This window comes from Elephantulus edwardii, unplaced genomic scaffold (genome assembly GCF_000299155.1).
Source record: "Elephantulus edwardii isolate Elephantulus edwardi_28Jun2011 unplaced genomic scaffold, EleEdw1.0 scaffold00365, whole genome shotgun sequence".
Lineage (NCBI taxonomy): Eukaryota > Metazoa > Chordata > Mammalia > Macroscelidea > Macroscelididae > Elephantulus > Elephantulus edwardii.
Window position 1 is genome coordinate 1,620,619 of NW_006400115.1, and position 9,605 is coordinate 1,630,223.

The window sequence follows — 9,605 nt, forward strand, 5'->3', positions numbered from 1 at the left end:
TATGTATTGCATTGAGCAGAGTAAATGCAAATGAAATCTTTAATGTATTAAAGAGAAAGGATGCCATTTTTACATTACAGTGGGGCCCTTCTCAATCCATGCTATTTTCATTTGCCTCATATGTACATAGAAATTGGACAACAAATTTTAAATTGTTCTGTCTGTAAGGAATATTGACTATGCCATGAACTGCCAAAAAAAAAAAAAAAACAACAAAAAACGAACCAAATATGTCTGAAGGAAGTACACCTAGAACGCTCCTTGGAAGCAAAAATGATGATAAATTGTCTCACATACTTTAAGCATGTTATTAGGAGGGCCCAGCTCCTGGAGAAAGATAGTGAACTTTAGAGATAGAGATAGAGATAGAGATAGAGATAGAGATAGAGATAGAGATAGAGATAGAGACAGAGATAGAGAGTCGGCAAAAAAGAATCACTGAAATAATGGGTTGATTCAAGCACAGCATTAAATATAAGGAGAGTACAGGACTGAGCAATGTTTCTCTCTTTTGTGCTTAACTTAAGGGTGTAAATAAGAGTTAGAACTGGCTGTAAGTTATCTATCACCAACAAGAAACGTGAAAATGAAAAGTAAATAGTGATAATTGCGTTATTCCATTGCATGGGAGGAGATAGTTCATCCTCCTCCCATGGAGCATGTGTTCTAGGGATTACAGCACAGTTTCTTACCACGAGGCCATTGGTTGACATACAAAAATAATACACATAGTGTTTAATTTATATACATTGTTTCTAACATTCATTCACATTATGTTTCATAAAATCATATCCATATATTGTGTTTTATGAAATTAATCATCATTGATCTGTGTTCATTATTACCCAGTCTTTTCAGGTCCCCACTGAATCTTTACTAATTCCTTCATCACTCTTTGCCCACCAGACTCTGAGATCTCATGTTCCCTCTCCTCACTATCCTCAGACCACTTCCTCCTTCCCTTTGCCTCTGGATTTTTATACACATCTTACTAGTTATCCTTCTATTTTTACAATAATGATCTCATGAAGTATTTGCTTGTATAAGACTAGGTTAGTTCACTCAGCATAATGCTATCCAGCCTCTCTCATGTTATATAGTATTTTTTGAAATCATTGCTCCTGAATATCCCATCATGTGAATATACCACAACTTCTCAATCCATTAATGTATTTCCATTTTATACTATTGTGAATAACGTTGGTATGAACACTGTACAAATATCCATTTATGTCTCAGTTCTAGTTTCCTAGAGGTATATTCCTAGCAGAAGAAAGACCAAACTTCTTCTAGAGTAGTTGTACCATTTTACAAGCCCACCAACAATGCACGAGAGTTCCAAAATCTCTACATCCACTTCAACGTTTATTTTTTGCCACTGCTCCTGAGGTGAGATGGTATCTCGTTGTGGTTTCGGTTTTCATCTCTGATTGTCACTAAAAAAAAACCCCAACAAAACAAAAAACAAATAGTGATAATTGGAAATTCTATTAGCTATTGTTATCGTTATGTACCATCAAACCCAGCTTGTATTTCTGGTAGTTCCCTGTTAATGTACTGCTCCATCCAGTCATTTTTTTATAAGCTTCAGCAGGATTTCACTTGTGTGTGATATTAATAATGTTGTCATTGTTATGTGCTGTCAAGTCTACTAAAACTCATAGTGACAATAGCTCTGAACCCTGATCTATCTTGAGCTAATCTCATTGTCTCTGATACACTTACCATTATTACTCCCGTTATTGTGTCAATCCATCTCATCTGGGGTATTCCTCTCCTGCGCTGTTCCTCCACCCTTCCAGACTTGATATCTTTCTCCGAAGATAGGTTTCTCCTGGCCACATACCCAAAGTATGTGAGACGGGAGTCTAAAAATCCTTACCTCCAAGAAGCCTCCAGATTTCACCCTCTCCAGGATAGATCTGTTTGTTCTCTTGACTGTCCACAATGTGTATAGTCAGTACTTTTCACCAGCACCACAACTCAAAAGCATCAATTCTTCTTCTGTCATCCTTGGTCAATGCCCAGCTCTCTAATGCATACAAAGTAGTTGCAAAGACCATGACCTGGATCAGGTGTACCTTAGTCTCTAGAATGACATCATTGCACTTTAGCATTCTGGAGAGTTCTCTGACAGCAGATTTTCCTCATGCAATTAATCTTTTGCTTTCTTGGCTGCTGGTACTAAGAGTTCTGATTGTGAAATCAGGCAAGCTGAAATTGCTAACAAGCTCAATCTCTCATCTATCATGATTCTGCCAATGGGCCCAGTAGTGAGAATCTTCATTTTCTTGATGTTGAGCTTCAATCCATATTGCAAACTGCAGTCTTTGATCCTTTGTAGCAACTACTTCAGGCCCTCCTCAGTTTCAGCAAGTAAGATTGTGTCTTCTGCATAACACAGTGACTCTTCCTCCAATCCTAATGAACTCCTTATAAAGTTCAGCCTCTCAAATAATCTGTTCTGCATACTGATTCAAAAAGTATGGGGACAAGACACATCCCTGATGCACTTCTTTTCTGATTTTGAACCACGCAGTGTTTTATTGCTCTGTTCTGACCACTTCCTCCTGGTTGCAGTACAGGTTTAACATGAGCACAAGGTGTCCTGGGATTACCGTCCTTCACAAGATTAGCCACAATTTGTTGTTAGCCACAATTTTTTGTGATCCACTCAGTCAAATGCCTTTCCATAGTCAATGGAACACAGGTAGATTGTCCTCTGGTACTCTCTGCTTTAGGCTAAGATCCATCTGGCATTGGCATTGATGTCCCTAGTGCCACAACTTTTTCTAAACTCAGTTTTCTGGTAGCTTGCTAAATCCAGTATTTCTGACAGTGTACAGGTCTAGTCATTTCTGGATAAGCAGGATTTTTGGATAAGCAGGATTTTGCTTTTGTATGATATTAGTGATACTGTTCTATAATTTCTGTCAAATCACCTTTTTTTGGGGGGGGGAATTGGAATAAATACGAATAAATCCCTTTCAGTCAATTAGCCCAGTAGTTAGTGGTCCTCCAGATTTCTTGTAACAACCTGGTGAGCACATACAAGGTAGCATCTGTTTGTTGAAATATATCATGTGATATGCCATCAATTCCTGGGGCCTTGTTTTTTGCCAGTTCCTTCAGAGAGGCTTGAACTTTCTCTTTCACCATTATTGCCATTATTGATTGTGTGTTGTTTCATGAAATTCTTCTGTGTCAGCCAGGTTGGTTTGCTTTGGTTGGGTTGTTGTTTTTTGGGTTTTTGTTGTTGTTGTTTTTACAGTGACTCTGTATACTCTTTCCATTTTCTTATAATGCTTCCTAGATTATTCAATATTCTGCCATAGCATCCTTAAGTATTGAAAATTGAGGCTTGAATTTGTTCTTTAGTCTTTCAGCTTAAGAAATCCTGAGTGAGTTCAGCCCTTTTGATTTTCTGACTCCTTCTCTTTGTACATTTCATTGTAATACTTTGCTTTGTCTTCCTGAGCTGCGCTTTGAAATCTCCTGTTCAGCTCCTTAAAGTCTTAATTTCTTCTCTTTGTTTTGGCACCATTATTTATGTATTTACTAGCTGTATAGATGGACTTTCAAAGTTGTATGTCTACAGTATGGATGCACAAAAAGATTAGTAGAGACTCAAGCTATAGTATTACAATTTCAATTGTGTAATATGGCATCCTTTTCCTAAATAAAATGTCTCCGAAAACTCTATGAACTTTGATAAATGTCAATGATTGTAGAAGGGCTTCAGGCCTTTTGTTCATGGGGTTGCTACGAGTTGACTCGAAGGTAATCAACAGCAACAACAGTGTATTAGTAATGTTTTTTAATTTTAATAAGAATTCTTTTCTGTTAAACCTATTTGAAGATTAAAAGGGACTTTTACTAGATTACTAAAAAGAAAGCTTTATTTGATTAAAATGAATGTCTTTTAATTGAGTTATGGATAAAATTCATACAAAAATCTTCTAAAACCCACATGTTAGACCACCCTCCTGTTTCCGCCCGAATCACACTGGGGTCCTTAGGAGCCATTGCGGGCTCGCTGCCCTGTCACCTGTGCCTGCGTGCTGCCATCATGTGGTACTCATCTCGAGCTTGCTGGGGATGCAGTACTCGGGCAAGGCCACCTTCGTTAATGTCATCGTGTCAGGTCAGTTCAGTGAGGACATGATTCCTATCGTGGGCTTCAAAATGGGGAAGGTCACCAAAGGAAAGGTGACTATAAAGATCTGGGACATCGGTGGGCAGCCTCAATTCCGGAGCATGTGGGAGCGGTACTGCAAAGGGGTCAACACCATTGTTTACATGATAGATGCTGTAGACCATGAAAAGATAGAAGCCTCTCAAAATGACCCACATACTCTTCTAGATAAACCACAGTTACACAAAATCCCAGTGCTAGTACTTGGAAACAAATGAGGCCTGGGGCCTGTGCTTTGTGTCTGCCCAGGTCAGCACTGCTCTTTTCCTCCTGGTTCAGCACACTTTTATAAGGGATTGAGGACTGATTATTTTCTCAGAAGCTTTCATGAATTTAGAGCACTCCAATCAATATAATAAAATCTACTGTTGTTGTTGTTAAGTGCCGTGGAGTCACAGGTGACTCATAGCGATCCTATGAAGGAGAGTCCTCAACACTTGTGTGTCTTTCAGCCTCTCTCCAGATTCACAGGGTTTCCAGAGGCAAGCTATTAAGGAACTGGATGCCACTCCTTGTTCTAAGCTTGTTTTAATCTGGGACTTCCAGCCCATACTGCCAGCATTGTGTAACCAACCATTAATGCATTTAACACATCAGTGTCCCGGTGTTCAGCCTCACAGCAAGCACAATTTATTGCTGTAAGGCAAGTGGACACACCAGGGCTATACGACCTAGAGGAATGTTTGAACAAAAACGATGAAAGACAAATGCAAAGGCCACAGGCCCAAGGGCCCTTCAGTATCTTACCATCCAGCACACCCACATGCTGGCAAACTCTGGGCCCCAGACCCTAGTTCATCTGGCAAGTTCACTCTGCCAACCCCAACGTAGGGCAAAAAGAGCACCACAAGTGCCCGGAGGCCTCATACCTGCCTACCGCACCTCAAGAAGCCAGAGGCCACATTCAGCTCACCCTAACTCACCCAAGACCCTAGGAGTGTCGTGACCTTTCAGCGTCTTACCATCCTGGCATGCCCAAATGCTGGCAAACTCTGGGCCCCAGACCCCCAGTTCATCTGGCAAGTCCTCTCTGCCAAGCCCCACTTGGGGCAAAAAGAGCACCACAAGTGTCCAGAGCCCTCATACCTGTCTGTCACTCCTCAAGAAGCCCTAGGCCGCCTTCAGCTCACACTAATAAAATAAAACCTACTAAGACTGTAACCCCCCCAAAAAAAAACTGGACAAACATAAAAAACTGAAAATCCAAATGTTAAAAAAAAACCCTATAGCAAGAACGAAATCAATCTATTTTAATCTACAAAATAGACAAATAAATTAATGTGTAGTGGAATTTTCCATAGCTCAATTTTGAATTAACCACAATATTCTAGAAAAAGTTTTTCTATTTTTAGCAGCAGATTTTATCTATATTATGCATCTATGATTCTAGAATCTCCTTGTAAAGTATTACAAATTAAGTGATTTCAAATAAGAGAAATTTATTATCTCACAGTTTAGAGGCTACAAGTCTAAAACCAAAATGTTAACAGGGCTGTAATCTTTCTTGCTTCTTCCTGGAAATCCTCTGTGTTCTTGACATCACTCTATTCTTTTTTTATATACAAATATTTACTGCTATATTAATGAAAGTTTACAAAAAATGGGAATTTCCATTCATTGATTGTTGCACATTTTCCTCCCTAAACCCAACCCAGTTCACTTTTCTCTTTAATAAATCATTCATCGCTAGAACATAGAAACAGACTTGGCTTGAAGGCAATTAACAACAACAACAACAATTTTTTAAATAGATGTTAATTATAGTTATATCCTCTTGTTCTAGTGATCATTTAAGCATTATATAATGCCCTTTCTCAACAAAAGACGAATTGCGATGGGAAAGTCTGCTGTTAGGACCTCTCTAAAGTACTGAAAAGCAACGGTGTGTCTCTTGAGACTAAGGTGTGTCTGGTACAGGCCATGGTCTTTGCAATCACTTGTTATACGTCAGAGAGTTGAACAATGACCAGGGTGGATAGAAGGAGAATTGGTGCTTTTGAGCTTTGGTGTTGGAGAAGAGCATTGAGGGTACCATGGACTGCAAATAAAACAAACAGATTCATCTTGGAGAGGGTTAAACCAGGCTGCTCCTCGGAGGCAAGGATTCTGAGGCTTCATCTGACATACTTTGGTCATGTTATAAGGAGAGACTGGTCCTTGGAGAAGAACATCATGCTTGGGAGGGTGGAGGGCAAGCGCAGGAGGGGAAGGCCCTCTGGAAGGTGGATTGATTCGGTGACTGGGGCAATCGGAATGAGTGTGTCAGAGACAATGAGATTGGCACAGGACAGAGCGGAGTTTAGAGCTGTTGTACATAGGTTCGCTGTGAGTTGCAAGCGACTTGAGGGCACATAACAACAACATGCCTTCTTTTTTTTCTGGTTACTGTTACCTTGCTTTTTTTCCCCACCCATTTGATTTTATACTCCCACCAACTGTGAATGTTGTTGTTGTTGATTGCCGTCGAGCCGAGCACAACTGATTGCGACCCTATGAACAAAAGACCTGAAGCCTTTCTATAACTATTGTCATTTATCAATGTTCATACAGTTTTCAGAGGCATATTATTTAGGAAGTGGATGCCACTCCTGCTTCCCAACAACAGTGAATAAGTGTTGGAATTTATTTACAACCTCACAGTATTTGTTGTTTGATGCTCTATAGAACTTTGCTATTACTACTGGGGTGAGATTATAGATCATAGTTGTTTTGATTCCAATCTCTCTTAGAGCTAGGAATTTTGAACATTTCATGATGTGTTTGTTAACCTCTGAATGTCTTCTTTGGTGTGGTATCTGTTCATAGCCTGTGCCATTTGCAATTGGGTTGCTTTGAGAACAGTAACTAGGCAAGGATGCCCACTAACACGTTTCCTGTTCAATACTGAATTGGAAGTCTTAGCAATAGCAATAACACAAGGGAAGGAAACAAGAAGTATCCAATTTGGAAAAGAGGAGGTAAAACTATCTCTATATGCAGATGATATGATAATATACTTAGAAAACCCTAAAAACTCAGTGAGAAAACTACATAGTTGACATAGTTGACCAATTCAGCAAAGTGGCTGGATACAAGATCAACATACAAAAATCAATTGGATTTCTCTAGTGACAAAGAGAAAACAGAAATGGAGCTAAGAAATACAATACCCTTCACAGTAGCTAACCACAATATTAAACACTTGGGAGTAAATCTAACCAGAAACTCAAAAAAATCTATTCAAAGAAAATAGCAAAACATTATCACAAGAAACAAAAAGAGACTTGGGAAAATGGAAGAAAATTCCATGTTCATGGATAGGAATATTCAATATTGTGAAAATGGCAATTATACGAAAGGAAACCTACAAGTTCCATGCAATACCAATATAAGTACCAATTACATTGTACAGCAAGATGGAAAAGGCAATTTCCAATTTCATCTGGAATGGAAGGAGACCTAGAATAAGCAAAAAGCTCCCGAAAAAGAGAATCAATATAGGAGGCATCTCACTCTCTCTTCTCAAATCCTACTACACAGTCGTGGTGGTCAAGACAGAGTAGTACTGGTACAGGCACAGACAAATAGATCAATGGAATAGCGTTGAGAATCCAGAAATCAGTTCATCTACTTATGATTAACTGATTTTTTACAAGAAGATGACATCAGTTAAGTGGGAAAATGACAGCCTTTTTAACATATGGTGTTGACAAAATTGGAAAACTCTCTGCAGAAAACTCAAGCAAGAAATGCAGCTCACACCACACACACACACACACACACACACACACACACACACACAGCCAACAATTCAAAGTAGATCAAGGACTTAGGAGTAAAACCAAGGATTAAAAACTTCATAAAAGAGAGGCTTGGAAGAATTCTAGAAGCCCTAATCTACAACATGAACAGTCTTCCAAGCATATTGAAAAACCTACAACCAGGAGAGAATAAAATTTATTAATTTGACCTTCTAAGAATCAAATCCCTATGCACATAAAAACCTTCTTCAAGTCCTAGTCCAGAACATAAATGGTATCCCAAGTATCCTGAAAAATCTACAACCAGGAGAAAATAAAATAGATGAATGGGACCTTCTAAGAATCAAATCCCTATGCACATTCAAAAACTTCTCCAACAGGGTAAAAAGGGAAGCCACAGACTGGGAAAAAGTGTTTGGTAATGGCATGTCAGATAAGGGACTTATATCTAGAATTTATAAAATACTTGAGCACCACAACAAGATAAAGGTAAATAATCCAATAGAAAAATGGGCACAGGATATGAATAGAAACTTCACCAAAGACATTCAGATGCTTAACAAGCACATGAAGAAATGTTCAAAATCCCTAGCTCTAAGAAAGATGCAAATCAAAACAACTATGAGATATCATCTCACTCCAGTCAGAATAGCAAAATTTAACAGAACAGTAAGCAACAAATGCTGGCAAGGTTGTGGAGAGACTGGAACACGTATTCACTGTTGGTGGGAGTGTAAAATGGAGCAACCACTGTGCAAGACGATATGGCGCTTTCTCAAAAAGTTGCAAATAGAGATACCATTTGACCCAGCAATTCCACTACTGGGAATATATCCCAAAGAGAACATAACTGACATCCAAGCAGATATATGCACACCCATGTTTATCACAGCTCTGTTCACAATAGCAAGGAGTTGGAAACAACCCAGGTGCCCATCAACAAACGAATGGGTAGAAAAGCTGTGGTATATTCACACAATGGAATACTATGCTGCATTGAAAAACAAGGAACTCATTCAATATTATTCAAAATGGGTTAACCTGGAGGACATTATGCTGAGTGAAGTGTCTCAGTCGCAAAAGGACAAATATTGCATGGTGCCACTGCTGTAAAGTGGGACTGATATCGGGGTGGGGTAAGACTGAGAAAAACTGGATCAATTGTGTATACTGCACTGAAATAGATGAGGGACTGAACAATTTAAAAAGCAAAGTATGATGGGATATTATGGTTATCACAGGAGTCCACAATTAAGATTGTATAGTGGAATGTACTTAGGGCGGTGGGAGGGGTACGGGGGGATTGTCTACCAGGGAGGGAGTCTTTCTTTTACTTTTGAAAGAGAGGAGCGAATTTGGGTTTGGGGGGGAGGGCTTGGCGGGTAGAGAAGTGCAGCAATGAATGAATGGAAATCCAAATTCTCTGTAAATGTTCATTAAAATTATTAAAAAAATAAAATTTAAAAAAACACACACAAAAAAACAACCACAAACCTTCTTCAACAGAATAAGAAGGAAAGCCACAGAGTGGGGCAAAACATTTGGGGTGTACGCCAGGGATGCATCCTGTCTCCGTACCTTTTCAACATGTATGCAGAGCAGATTATCCGAGAGGCTGGGCTCTATGAGGAGAATTGGGGCATCAGGATTGGTGGAAGGTCTATTAACAA